The sequence below is a fragment of the Talpa occidentalis genome, unplaced genomic scaffold (genome assembly GCF_014898055.3).
Source record: "Talpa occidentalis isolate TD23 unplaced genomic scaffold, MPIMG_talOcc4v2.1 talOcc4.13, whole genome shotgun sequence".
Classification (NCBI taxonomy): Eukaryota; Metazoa; Chordata; class Mammalia; order Eulipotyphla; family Talpidae; genus Talpa; species Talpa occidentalis.
In genome coordinates this window covers 65,809,705-65,824,953 of record NW_023601322.1, presented here as the reverse complement: position 1 = coordinate 65,824,953, position 15,249 = coordinate 65,809,705, and the positions used below count along the sequence as shown (strand labels likewise).

Sequence of the window (15,249 nt, the reverse complement as noted above, 5' to 3'; positions counted from 1 at the left end):
AGAAATGAGGTTATCACTGCAGGAGAAAAGGACTGTCTTGAGGGAGTAAGACTGAAGAGCAACTCTTCTCAAAGGAGAGTTCTGAGAATGTCAATAAGAAATCTACAGGGAAATTGACTGACTAGATTTAAGATCAAAAGAGTTGATAAGACCAGGTCCTTGGGGTATCAGAGAAAATCAGATTAGATTTATATGCTCATTAATGCATACAGTGCTCTAGATGGGACAAAGAAAATAACAGACTGCCTTCAGGGAAGAAAACTGGGTGACCAAGGGAGGTAGGAGCAGCTTGCTTTTTTATTTAAAAAAATAAAAAAAATAATAAGAAACACCTGGGTGCATACTACCCAGCTTGAACAATTGTTAACATTTTTTCCAGAATTCCAGTCTTCTTTATGTAAAAGAAATAACACATTCGAGAGAATGCTGAAATTTCCCTTATTGTTTTCATTTTTTTAAAAGATTTATTTATTTATGCATACGAGAACTGGGGTACAGGCCAGAGGTGCAGGGAGTGAGAGGATTCACCAGAGACAGAGTGGGGAGCAGAACAGGCAGATCTACTGAAATACACTGCTGAGGGGAACAGCAGGTGAGACAGGAGAGGTCTGCTGAGCCATGTGGGTGGCTCCCTGGCAGGGGATTGAACTTGTGCTGCATTAGCTGCAGATAGTTTGTTTCATAGGCTGCTTCTTAACCCCTTGCCCCACCAGGGAGGCCCTGTTACCTTTTTTTTTTTTTTTTTTTTTTTGAAGATTTATTTATTTATTTATACAAGCAGTGGGTACAGTCAGAAGTGCAGGAGGGTGAGAGAACTCACCAGAGCCAGAGCAGGGAACAGAACAGGCAGACTGATGAAGTACACTGCTGAGGGGAGCAGCGGGCGGCAGGAGAGGTCTGCCCGCCATGTGGGACCCTCACCCGGCAGCCGGGGATCGAACCAACGCTGCAGAGGCTGCGGGCAGCTTCGCAACCCAGCGTTCAACCACTGCGCCACTGGGGAGGCCCCCTGTTACCATTTTTTAAAATAACGCTGCTATCCCACTTCCTCCAAGGCAACCACTATTAGGAATTGTGTGTGTGGTTAGCTTTTATTCTCTGAACATTATATGTGATATCTGTCTATTTTGATTCATTAGCTGCAGTACTTGCTGTGTACTAGAAAGTAAAAGTTCAGTAAGTTAGTTCTGATCTTCTAAATAGCCTACATTGATTTGCATCTGTGCTCTAGGTGGGTAACTGACCACTCCCTGTGCCAGGTCCTGTGCTAGGGCATGGCATTTGTTTTCTGCCTTTTAAAGTAGAAGGCAGAGGAAATCCATGGGAAATTATCAAGATGATATGTGCCAAAGGTTCCAAAGGCCATTGAAGATGAACATGGCAGTTAAAAATAAAAGGTTAAGTTGTCTCTTTAGTGACTGTGACCTTGGGAAATCACATAATGTCTCTGAGCCTTAGTTTCCTTATCTGCAAAATGATGACAGGAATAATACCTGATTAATCCAGAACTTGAAACTTATGTAATCACTAAGTGCTGACTATAGTGGTGAGAATGATGCTTACAACTGTTACTGTTCTACTCCTTTTATAATCAATACATTTACTTTTTGGTTTGGCTCATAGTCTCATTATTTAGAACTCTAACACAGGTTTATCGTAACTGGATATTGCTTTAATATCACATTATTGATAGAGATCTTAAATACATAGCCCTCAATCACTCTGTTATTCTCATGGGACAATATAGTCAATCATCTCTGAAACACAGGTCCTACAAGTGCATGTAAGTGGAAAATGGGGAGTTCATGTCTTGTGGGGGAAGGGATGAGTCAGAGAGTAAACATTTTGAACTATAAGCAAAAATACACAGCTTGACATACATGCACATACCTGGTATATATACAACCACATTACTCCGACTGGGGACTGAGTGTGTGTTAATGAGAAGGATGGTGGTGATACAGTGTCCACACCACCCATAATGCCTTTCAAGCAGGACCAATGGCTCAGAAAGATGAGGGGGCCACAGGTAGAAGAGCCCTTGCTCTTCTTCAAGGATTAGGGGACTGTCTGTAGATTAAGGAACACATAGAGTTCACCCAGAGTTACTCAGTGTCTCTCCTCCCTGAGTCTTAACCCACTTTTCTACTGTGCCCTGCTTCAGCCCACAGGAGCCCAGACCAACCCCTGAGACTGAAGAAAATGGACAAGATCCCTGGCTGTGGGTTCAACCACAGCAAGAACTCTACATTTTAGGAACTGTGTCACTGAATCTTTTTTTTCTTTTTAAGTTAAAAAACTTTTTTTAAAGAGAAGTTTAAGGGTCACAGTAAAATTAAGAGGACAGTACAAAGATTTCCCATCTATACTCCATCCCACAAATGTAATAAGCTCCCCATTGTGAATGTCCACACCACCACAATTACAACTGATGAACTTACAGTGACACAGCATCATCACCCAAAACCAGGGTACATTACAATTCACTCCTGGTGGTGTGCATACTATGGGTAAATGTATAATGACATATCTACCATCGTAGGGTCATACAATGCTTTAATTCCTCTGTGCTCTGTCTATTCATTCCTTCCTTCCCACTAACCCCTGATCTGTGTATTATCTCCATGGTTTTGGCTTTTCCAGAATCTCATGTAATCACACAGTGAGTAGCCTTTTCAGATTGACCTCTTTCACTCAGTAATATGCATTTAAGTTTTCTCCTTATCTTTTCTTGGATAGACAGCTCATTTTTTCTTATTACTGAATAATAATAAGTAATACTATGGTAATACAGGGTATGGGTGGCATGGACAGAGAATTTGTAATAAGGATAAGCTTGAATGTTTATTAAGTGCTTGGTACCTGACACTCCACTGAATGCCTCTTTCTCTATGATGTCATCTAGCCAGTCCTTCCTGAACACTGGAATGTAGGTATTACGAGCACCCCCATTCTACAGATCGAGAAACTGAAGTCCAGGGAGGTTATGTCATTATCAAGACCATATATCCTGCAAAGGCTAGGTCTGGGATGTGACACCAAACATTCTCACTCCAGGTCTTAGTTTTGGGGCTCTAACCTCCCAGAAAGGTTCTTAACAGGGTTTGGTACATAGTGAAAACCTCCCATCAAATCTGATCTCTTTTTACTGTTTTTGAAGTAGAGCCATTTTAACCCTAAGGTGTCAGTTCTTTTCTAATGAGAAATATGAGGCACCAAGGTGATCAGAAATGACTTAGTGGCACATAGCGAATGGTTGTGCATCTAGAACTAAAAGTTGTGGGTATTGGGGGCTCTGGGTTGCTCTGGAGAGAGTACTGACTGATTTTCATGCTACCAGATAAGTATGCTATCCTATGACAGCCCTATGATGGAAGTTTTCTTAAGACCTCCATTTCAGGGTGCAGCAGTATCCTAGGAGTCCAGTAGTGCTCCCATCTTCCCAAGATTCTCTTGCCACCATGTTGCCTGTCTCCCTGCTCCCCATCTCAGCCTTGGGTCAACATTTGCAGCCAGGGCCTGCGTCACAGCCCAGAAGTACCTGGGTCTGTCCAGTGTCTAAGCTGTGCGAGCCTGGGCAGCTGGCAGCCCTTCCTTGACATCCGGGCGGTAGCACACAGTGCCCCCCGGGGCAGCCAGTCTCGGCCTGGGCACACCTGCTCACTCCCTGTCCCCTCCACTTCCTTCAGCTCTGGATTTCCAGACAGAGTCAAAAATGGGTTCACATCAAATAAGATTTGTTTTCTTTCAGTGTAATTTTCCATTTATAGTCAGCCTTCTCTCGGGAGGCACTGTTCTCCTTCCTCTGTCTCATTTTTTTTTTTTTTCTGGGTATTTGGGGATAAACTCTTGGTGGTTGTTTTTGAGCCCTGTGGTCAGCAGCCCAGCCGGTCATTCATTCAGAATGTCTCCAGAAAGCCAGCGGTTGCCATACAGGAGCTTATGCTAATTTATGTGGCCTCTGGGACCTTTATGGATCTACAGCCAGTGTGAATTGTTGAAGAGATGGCTGACCGGGGCCGTCTGCAGGCTCATCTTGGTGAGATGAGGAGGAGGTTAGTTCCAATAGTAATAGCAGCTGATAAATACAGCATACCCCTCTGAGCACTGAAAGAGATTCATTTGTTCATACATGCAGTTGCTGCTCTGATCCGATGAGCACACAGAAGTAAAGGCCATGGCTGAGCAGGCCCTGTATGGGATCCCCTGTGTGGGACTTGTCTGGCCTATCCACTCCACCATTGCCCTCCAGCCTGGGTTCTAGTCACACAAGCTTTGGTTTGGTCCCTTTGAAGCACTGTATGCTCTCCTTCCACAGTTCCTTTGCACATCTTCTCCCCTTCCCTCTGCCAGGACCACTATTCCCTCCACTGTATAACTAACTCATGCTGACCCATCTTTGAGGTCTCAACTGCAGCTTATTCAAGGATGTCCTACTAGACACCCCAGTGTAGCCAGACGCCCCATTAAAACTATTTTTGTGCTGCCTGCTTCTCCATGGCGCTGGCCAAAGTTTAAGTTCTATTTTTACTTGTGCACTTTTCCGATTAATGTCTACCTCTGCCTCCAGATGATAGCTCCATGACAGCAGAAGCTTGAAAGTCCTGCCTTATACATAATTCTGTCTTTACACTTAGCATGCTCGACTGAAATGATTTGTTTATTTGTCTGTCTCATCCCTAGGTCTGTGAATTTCCTGAGGGCACAGTACTCAGTTCAGTAAATATTTGGTGAGCTGAACTGAATGAACTGGATTTAATTGAACAGTGTGACTTAGGAAAGGGCACTTGAAAATTCAGAACTTATGATGGACTGAACCATCAATCATTCTGAATTACCCCTTGGAAATTAGGAGTGATTTTAATGAGAATGTTAGCTTTTTCTTCACTTTTAATTTGGATAGCAGAATAGAAGGATCCATGACTTTCCCAAAGATTATCATATTATGGTTATAAATCCAGGAGGAGTGAGGGAGAAAGGACATATGCCTCTTTGAGGTTTGCCTGAAGGTTAATAAAAATTGGAGCATAAATAGCAGGTGGAGTCACTGGAAGCTGTGCTGGGATTTGGTTCCTTGTAGGCCTCGACCTTGCCTCATTCCCTTATCTCTCTTGGATGACTTTGCCTGGCTCATTCCATATGGCTGCCATTGCTGTCTTTGATTCCTTTAATGTTGTGGTCTGGTAGCAAGGAAGCATCTCTTTTTTAGGACTGGCCCTTTCCTGGGCCCGATGCCCCTCTGTCTGGCAAATAGTACCCACTCCTGAATGAGATAGAATGAGAAGGGAGCTTTTCTTCTGTCCAGAGATGAGCAGGCTGAGGACTTAGCAGTGGGTTTTTGGTCCAGTGCCCACCCAGCAGTTTTGTGACGATAGAGCCCACATCCAAACAGTGCCTGTATTAGGCTCTGCCCAACCCAGCTCCAAGGAAAACAGACAGTTACTTGAAAAAGACTTTTTCTTTCATCCTCCTTTCACTGACCTATCATAACAGGTTATAAGCATGTTCCTTGTAGGCTTCAGTAATTTAAGAAATTAAAAAGAAGTCATTTCTAAGTAGAGAGGTTTAACCTAGTTAGCCTTAATAGTACCAGCACATGATGGATTAACATTATTGAGGCTCCAGTAACTCATTATGATACGCTTTGATTTCCAAGCACTTTGCAATAAAAACACCACCTGGTTATCACACATGATTGATTAAAATGACAGTATCCTCATCTTCTCCCTCATGGTGATCTACTCCTAGCACACTCCCTGACACATAATATAGGTGCTTGGCAAATATTTATTAAATGAGTACAGGGATTATAATGCTCACTTAAGGTTCTGACAGCATTGTGGGGTGGGACAGAAAACCTTAACCTTAAACATACTTTATCAAATGCACAGGCAATGACACATAGAACTGTTTGTTGTTCTCCTTTGGCTTCTAGACTTAGTTCCACTTATCCAAAATTATGAATGCATTCCCTACAGCAAACATGATTAAGTGGACTTAACTCAGATCTCAAGTTATTTTTAAAAATTGGTGGGCCTCCCCGGTGGCGCAGCGGTTGCGCGCTGGGTTGCGAAGCTACCCGCGGCCTCTGCGGCGCCGGTTCGATCCCCGGCTGCTCCCCGGCCACCAGAGGAGGGTCCCACATGGCGCGCAGACCTCTCCTGCCGCCCGCTGCCGCTGCTCCCCTCAGCAGTGTCCTTCGGTCCTTCTGCCTGCTCTGCTCCCCGCTCTGGCTCTGGTGAATTCTCTCACCCTCCCGCGCTTCTGACTGTACCCAGTGCATGTATAAACCAAACAAACAAATAATAAATAAATAAATAAGACATGCCTCTAGAAAATTAAAAAAAAAAAAAAAAAAAAAACAAAAAAAAAAAAACAATAAAAAAAATAAATAAATAAATAAAAATTGGTAACCAAGGGCCTCTCTGGTGGTTCAGGGGTTAAAGACAACGCTATGGGGCCTCCCCGGTGGCGCAGCAGTTGAGCGCTGGGTTGCGAAGCTGCCCGCGGCCTCTGCAGCGCGGGTTCGATCCCCGGTTGCTCCCCGGCCACTGGAGGAGGGTCCCACATGGCGAGCAGACCTCTCCTGCCGCCCGCTGCTCCCCTCAGCAGTGTACTTTGGTCCTTCTGCCTGCTCTGCTCCCCGCTCTGGCTCTGGTGAATTCTCTCACCCTCCCGCGCTTCTGACTGTACCCAGTGCATGTATAAACAAAAACAAACAAACAAACAAATAAATAAATAAAACATGCCTCTATAAAAAAAAAAAAATAAAAAAAAATAAAGACAACGCTATGGAGCCATCGCCAGCCACTGCGGCACAAGTTCGATACCTGACTGGCCAGGGAGCTAACCCACATGGCGCAGTATATCTGCCACACCTGCTGCTCCCTTAGCAGTATATTTCAGTAGATCTACCAGTTCTGTTTGGCTCCCCACTCTCTCTGGTGAATCCTGTCACCCCCTGCACCTCTGGCTTATACCCTAGTTCTTAAGACCTAGATTTTTTTTAAAGATTTATTTATTTATTTTTTTATACAAGAGCTGAGGTACAGGCCAGAGGCGCAGGAGGGTGAGAGGATTCACCAGAGACAGAGCAGGGAGCAGAACAGGCAGATGAAAGAAATACACCACTGAGGGGATCAGCGGGCACGACAGGAGAGGTCTGCTGCGCCATGTGGGACCCTTGCTGGCCAGCCGGGATGGAACCCACACTGCAGAGGCTGCGGACAGCTTCACAGCGCAGGGCTCAACCCGCTGCACCACTGGGGAGGCCCAAGACCTAGTTCTCGTATGCATAAATAAGTAAATCTAAAAAAATAAAATAAAAAACAGTAGAACCATTCTTAAAGAAGAGACAAAGTGCCGTGTAGCCTGAAAATATAGCAGAAGTATTAAGAAAGACCATCTTAGGGTTTCAGTGACTGAGGCAGTGGAAATTCAAAGATGTGCTGAAGTTAAAATTGGAGCGCAGGAGCAGCTTTCCAGGCTGAAATCAGATTTGTTCTGCTTGGTGGGCTGGGCCCTGTTGGTCCATGGAGCTTGAGTCCAGAAGAGGGCGCTCTGAGCTAAGGGCATCAGAATGAAGGACCCCTGTGAAGAGGCTGTTTATGCTTCATCTTTGTTTTTCCTGAATGTTTTTGTGTTCTCAGTAGGAATGAGAGAGGGTTTTCCCTCCTCTTTGCCAAAGGGTGATTTTCTGAAAATATAATTAAACTGATGATTTCACAGATTAAACCAAATCCCAGGAGTATGATCATGTTAAAATTTTTTTTTTTAAATGGTCTTCAACCTTTGGTCTCTCTGAAATCTGGGAACAAATTTTCCATGCTGTGGCTCTGTTAACATGTTTAAATGGGCCCTCAGGAATCAGTATGTTTTTTAAATATTAACTCTACACTTCAAAGATAAATGATCAACCAAGAAGAATATGTTGTTATTTCGTCCCTGTAAGAGTTATTGACATTTGTTCCATATTCATCAGCTTTGTGAATAAGTAACCTATCCATAAATACAAAGGTCCTACCTACAACAATTTGAGGAAAAAGGTGTATTTTCATCAAATTGGGCTACCTTAAAGCTTTGTTTTTAATCTATAGGCTTCCTTGGGAATATACCTTCTTTCCTGTTTTCATCCCAGACCCTGTGGAAAGAGCAGAAAGACTCACCAAGTCCTTTGAGGAAATAGTACACTACGTCCAGAGTCTGAGACTGGAAAGCCCAGGACTAAACTTTGTCCTATGGAAGGACTCACCCCACTGCCCAGAAATCAAGGTATGAGGTTCAGGCAGCAAGTTTGCAATAGGAAGAATTTTTGACCCAATGTTGCATCAACAAAGGAATGATAAATTATACAGCCAAGCAGTTACCAGGCAGTCATAATAAATAGGCTAGCTGTAAATGTGTAGAGTTAGTGGGAAAAGAGGAAACCCTCGAGTAATATGTGTGGAAATATCCCATAGCTGATTTTTTTTTTAAGTCTATGTGTATGTTTTGATACATAGAGAAAAACCTGAAAACAGTTTGTGGGCCCCAAGCTCCATTATAGGGTCACCCCCCAATGACCTCTTCCTCACACAGAAACAGAGACCAAGAGGGGCTCAAGTGGCATGAGTGAGGAGGAATTCACATTTTATTTTATTGCCCAGGTATTTTTCTAATTTAAAGGGAAAAAAAAAAAAAAACAACAAAAACAACGCTCATAAAGCCCTCTGAGAAGAGGATGGGCATGCTATCCACTCTCTCTCTCCTTTCAGTCCCAAAACTTGCTAAATCCCTCTCACCTGGGGAATCTTTCCCATATGGGGCTCTCTTGCTGCCACCTTACTGCCCCCAAAGAAAACCAGTACCCCAGCACCTCTTCCTGCTGCTAGAGTCCACCTCCCAACCATCTTCCCACAGAAACTGCTCTTGGAAAATCTCACCCATGATCTCCAATGCCAGGGTTGCAGACTTGTGAGCCAGGAGCAGATGTGGCCTGAGGCTGTATGGCTGTTGAAGTTGCTTATCAGTTGCAATTGTTCCTAATTGATTCAGCATTTACTGATTGGGGGAGTTTACCTAGCATGCCTGTCTCTGGCTTCTCTTTAACCACTGGAAGATCTGGTCCAGTGCACCCGTCTTTCTGTGCGGCTGGAGTTGAGGGTCAGCCTGACCCAGGATCTCTGCTGCTCTCCTCTGTGGAGTTCCCTCTCCCCCTGTACAGTAGAACCTCTAGTCTCATTCTAGACTGTTCTTTTTTTTTTTTTTTTAAAGATTTATTTATTTTTATGTATACAAGAACTGGGTACAGGCCAGACACGCGGGAGGGTGAAAGGGTTCACCGGAGACAGAGTGGGGAACAGAACAGGCAGACTGACGAAATACACTGCTGAGGGGAGCAGCGGGCAAGACAGGAGAGGTCTGCTGCGCCATGTGGGACCCTTGCCAGCCAGCTGGGATCGAACCAGCGCTGCAGAGGCTGCGGACAGCTTTACAGCTCTGCTCTCAACCTCCTGCGCCACCAGGGGAGACCCTAGACTCTTCTTTTTCATATGTTTTCAACAATGGCTCTGGTTTCTGGGTTCTCTTTAACTTGCTGGGCATCCTGTTCTGCTTCTTGTCCTGTAATCAGCCTCCTTTTGGAGTCCAGCATCTCCCAAGGTCTTCTCTCTTAACAACATTAGTGTTCTCCCTGTCTCCATGTCTTGTGTATGCCTCAAGTCCCACTCCTGTCTCCCAAACCCACCCTGCCTGCATGGATGACAGAACAGTGGTTACAGAGTGACCCAAACTACAGAGCTTAGTCAGATGCCCTTTCCCTCACTCCCCACAGGCATGTCCTAGTGATTCTACCTAAGAATTTTTTACATCTTTATTTCTTTCCTTCCTAACCATCCATGTCTTGGGTCAGGCCAGTGAAATCTTGACTTTTATCCAAGGCAGTTGCTTCTGTTCTCCTTTGTAGTGTACTCCTCTTAACCTTGCTCCTAGTATCTCTAGCCTTGTCCTCCCAAATCAGAGATCTGGTCATGCCTCATCCTTCCTCAAACATCCTCCATTATTCTTCACTGTCCACACGCCAAAGTCCAAACTTCTTTGGCTTTTTGTGATCTGGTTCCAATATTTATTCATTTAGGCAACAAACTGAGCACCTACCATATATTAGGCCTTAGAGATACTTTTGTGCAGAGAAACAAGTGTGGCCTCAGTCTTTATGGGACCACATCATACTTGGGGCTTTACAGACAACACACATGCATGCATGCATGCACACACACACATAAATTAAAGGACAAAGAAAGAAAAATTCAATATGAAGAAACCAAGAAATAGAATAAGATCAACTTTAAATGAGTACCCAAGATGCCTTGAGGAGATGACATTTAAACTGAGACCTTAATGAAGAGAGGTTGTAATGATCTGAGGTAGTTCATTCCAAGAAAAATCCCTCCTCTTGCCCATCTCTTATACTCCCTTTCCCTATCTACTTTGCACTCCATACATGCTAAACTGTTTTTAAGTACCCATTTACATTGTGCTGTGGAGAGGCTTCTGCCCCAACTGTGAACTTCTTTTTTTTTTTAAAGAAAATTTTTTTAAAAGATTTATTTTTATTTATTTATACAAGCACTGGGTACAGTCAGAAGCTCGGGAGGGTGAGAGAATTCACCAGAGCCAGAGTGGGGAGCAGAGCAGGCAGAAGGACCGAAATACACTGCTGAGGGGAGCAGCGGGCGGCAGGAGAGGTCTGCGCACCATGTGGGACCCTCCTCCGGTGGCTGGGGAGCAGCTGGGGATCTAACCGGAGCTGCAGAGGCTTCGGGCAGCTTCACAACCCAGTGCTCAACAGCTACGCCACCGGGGAGGCCCCCAACTGTGAACTTCTTAAAGGAAGGGACTGTCTTGTTCATTTGGGCTGCTAGTGCCTGGCATATAGTAGGTTCAATAATTGTGAAATGAAAATCTGGAAGGGGGAATGGTTGGTGGGTGAATGGATAAATGGGTAGTAGATGGTAGATGGATGGGTGATGGGTGGGTGGATGAATGGGTAGATGAGTGGTTGTCTGGATGCATAGAGCGTGATGGGTAGATGGCTAGATGGGTGGATAGTGGATGAATGTGATGGCTGGTTGGTAAATAGATAAGTGAGTGGATGGGTGGAAATATATGTCCTTTGAGCTCAACTGGGTATGATGCCTTTGAGGACACTTATGTAACCAACAAAACTGAGATCTTGAGCTTGTCAGAGTTAGCTTATATTGAGGGAAGAGTATCTGAAAAGAGTTCTCACTTAAGTTCTCCACTACTTTGGCTACATGCCATTTTTCCATTTGACTATCCTTATTATTGTGAAATAGGCAAGTTTTTTTTAAAAAAAAAAACAAAAATGAAATATTTGTATTTTTCTTCAATAAACATCTCTTGATCAGATCTTGCTTCAACTCTAAGGGGACTTTTTAGGCAGATAAATGAGAAGCAGTGTGCACTGTGCTTAAGTGCCCAGGCTCTGTAATTAGATCACTGTGTTCAAATATTGGTCCAATCCTTTACCCACAGTAGACCCTAAGAAGTCTGTCATCAAGCCCTTGGTTTCTTTATAAAATGTGACTAATACTTGGGCTGCTGGGAGGATTCAGTGACATATGTAAGAGTTAGCCCAGCACCGGAAACAAAGTAAGGGCTCAAAAACCAGGAGGAACCACTATTAGTCCTCCAAAACCTTCTGAAAGACTCACAGCCAAAGATGACAGACGACATGCACTTTGAACTGTTTTTCTGGTTGAGGGGGGAACTTCTCTGACTAGATTCCCCATGACTCCCACGCTGGCCCATGGAAACAGCCACAGACTCAGTCACACTTTCAGACTTAGGTCAGATTTGTTCTGTGTCCTGGTCTCCCTGCCCTGTGTCCATTCACTGTTAAGCTAGCCAGTCATAAACAGACCTGGGGGCAAGGGCATCAGTTTCCTCACACAGCATGTGTGTTATTTATCTTAGTTTGTCTATGCTTTAGGCTTTCTCTCAAGACCTTGCCTATTAGGTAGCTAAAAAGCAGCTTCAGTCTAATGTAGTGCCAGCTTTGAACTGTCCTGTTAGGTAGCTCCTCAGCCCCCCAGATTACTCCCTCTTAGGCCCCATCCCTGCTCCTCTAGGAAAGTATCAGCTACTTCTAAAATAAGTGGCAGTTACCACCTCTCACTGGAAGGGAAGAGATGAGATCCCCTCCAGGTCTTCTGGGGCCTGAGGTCTCAGTGTAGAAACCTTTGTCTACCTTGTTACTGCCACCCCATAGCCTTTACAGTTCATATTGAGGTTCTGGTCTCTCTTGACTTGGTCGGGGTTGAGGGTGATTCCTTGGCTGACCTGCTCTTGCTGGTCACTGGCCCCTCTTGGTCTCCACCTCCCTGCCCAGATAGTTGGGCTGCTAGCTCCATACTAGGGTCACCCCTAATGACCTCTGGCTCTCATCTCAGCATCTCCCTCATACAGAAACAGCAGGAAATCCAGAGTGCAAACCATACCTCTTTGTATTCTGATTGCATCAGCTACACCTTCTCAATTCTCTGGGTCTCCCCATATTGCAGGGCCAGCTGCCCTTTCCCGGGGGTTCCCCTCAACTCACTGGGATGTTTCTAAGACCACCCTACCCCCAAAACATGCACACATCCCATTTTCTTTTCTAGTGCATCCTCACAGCCATTCCCTGGCAGCAGATGAGCATCCCCCTGCACAGTGATAGAAGCTCCACAGTCTGTCTGCCAATCCTGTCTCTTGCCATATTAATGGAAACTCAATTTCATAAACCTCTCCACAAATCTTGGCAATTGGGCTGGCTGTCCTCTTTTATGTTCCTCTTTCCTCCCTTTATTCTGTGAGGCTCTGGGCAACAGGCCTCCTGACCCAGCCTCTGGGAAGGGAGGCTCCAAATGGAACATGGTTAAAGACAGCAGGATGGGGTGAAAGGGATGAAAATACATTGCTTCATATTTGCAAAATACTGTCCCTCATACAACCGTCATTCTTAGCTAATGGAAGCATTGTCCTTCAAGGTACTTTGCTTGCTCCACTTTTAGATATATTCACTCAGCAAATGTTTTTGAGTACTTACAACATGCAGGTACTGTGCTGAGAACTAAGTTAATAAGTTGCTTTAGAGGCATAATAAAATGTTCTCATCTCCACATGTAAAGAAACTCAACACTAGCCATCAGGAAAATGCAGATTAAACCCACAATGAAAAACCATTTCATATCTGCTAGGACAACTATAATCAAAAGCCACCCTGTTAGCAAGAATGTGGAAAATAGGAACCCTTATACATTGCTGGGGGGAATGTACAATTGGTCACTTTGGAAAACAGTTTGGCAGTTCCTTAAATGGTAATCCATGGAGTTATCATATGACCTGATAATTGTGGCATCTAAGGATATACCCAGGAGCAATGAAAGGGTTTGTTCATATAAAACATGTATGCTAATGGTGATAGCAGCATTATTTATAATAGCCAAATCATAACAACAGCCTAAATGTCTATCAAAGGATGAATAAATAAATAATGTGGTCTATCTGTACAGTGGAATATTATTCAACAATGCAAAGAAATAAAGTACTACCTTGAAAATATGCTAAGTGAAAGCAACCAATCAAAAGATACCACATTTTGTATGATTCTATTTGGGCAATATCCAGAGTAGGCCAATAGGCAAATCCAGGCATGGAAATTAGATTAGTGGCTGCTAAGGACTGGGAGAGAAGGGAATGGGGAGTGACAGCTTAACAGTGTGGATTTTTTTTAAGTATGGTGAAAACGTCCTGAAATTACATAGTAGATAGTGGCAATAGTTATATAACTATGTGATTATAGGAAAAACTTTCAAATTGTTGACTTTAAATGAGTGAATTGTATGGCATATAAATTATACCTCAATGAAGCTGTTAAATAATGTTCTCATTTCACTTTCCAACATCTAATGAAAAACAGTGGATTTTATTACATTGTATCTTAGCTTTCCTAGAGTGATTGTGAATATGAATTCAACTTTTGATAATTTCAAGACACACTTATTTGAGTGCCATATTAGATGACTAGACACTAATTTAATGATTTTTAAATCGTCATTTTCCATTAGGAGTTAAGCTCTAACAGGGCCAGGGGTTTTGTTTCATTTGCCATCATAGCCACCATGCTTAATACGGATCTGGTACATAGTGGGGGGGGTCAATAAATATTTAGACCTTGAGGGAATTATACTAAGTGAAATAAGTCAAAAGGAAAAAGACATATACCAGATGATGTCACTCATTGTGTCATACCAAGAAAAGCAAAATCACTTAAACAAATACAACAAAACAACAACAAACACTTAGACTCTGACAACAAATGGTGATTACCAGAGGGGCAGGGATAGGCAATAACTTGGTGGTAGGTGGTGACTGGGTATTAGGTCATGGGTGGTGTGATGCATGCAGTGGCTGAGGTGAAAAACGGTCCACCTGAAAACCTACCCAGTGTTGTACACTAATGTTTCTTCAATAAAAAGAAAATATGTATTTGCTGAATGAGTAGGTGCTCTCATGGAGTGCACACCCTAAGTGGACAGGGAGGCCTAGGGCTGACTACTGGCTGCACATATTTACTGTGGCCTCAAGGTGTGTGGCATGAAGGAATGAGGCAACCCTGTCTCTGTCCTGGGGAACCTGTAACGATAGAGTTGACACTTTGAGCAAACACTAAAAACCAATCATATCTAACAATTGGTAGAGGCTTATGTGGATATTGAAAGTGGAAAATGTGCTAAAGTCCCCTTCTTAGGACTTTGTGAAAAATGAAGAAAAAATTAAGCGAAGAAAATGAGAGAACTTCTGAAGGATGGAGGATGAATGAGAAGGTCAATCAAGGGAAAGAAAAGAAAATGGATGTCCTCCAGTAGGATGATTTTACCAGTTGGGAGGCATTTCCAAATTGTAATTTTTAATTTCTTGTTGAAATGGGGAGTATATTGGGATAGGGGAAAGTGCCAAGTACCATCCTTCATCTCCAGTGTCGGGAAGTCTTTGAGAAGAGATGTTAAAGGAAAGAATGACTCAGTGACTGGGAGGGGAGGGAACAAGGGTGTTTCAAAGCATTGTGGAAGATTTCATTAAAGTACAATTGCCTTCTTCAGGCTGGAAAGTTATGGAAGGGAAGCCAAGAGGTCAAGACAGAGAGCAAGAAGATATACAATGATGACACAAGTTGGGAAGCAAAGAAGTTGGCTTGTGTCTTCATAG

At 43.7% G+C, this 15,249-nt stretch overlaps 1 protein-coding gene across 4 annotated transcripts in view; it reads right to left on the bottom strand.

The window, feature by feature from the left end:
- The window catches only part of FGF1 (fibroblast growth factor 1), a 95,361-nt gene that overhangs the window by 51,773 nt on the left and 28,339 nt on the right, over positions 1-15,249 (bottom strand). The window contains exon 1 of one of the 4 annotated variants that reach the window (XM_037509047.2): positions 8,922-9,053. The exons of the other annotated variants lie outside the window; for them this stretch is intronic. The gene's annotated coding sequence lies outside the window, so the exon portion shown is untranslated. Of the gene's footprint in view, positions 1-8,921; positions 9,054-15,249 lie in introns of those variants that run through there. 4 annotated transcript variants of the gene reach the window in all.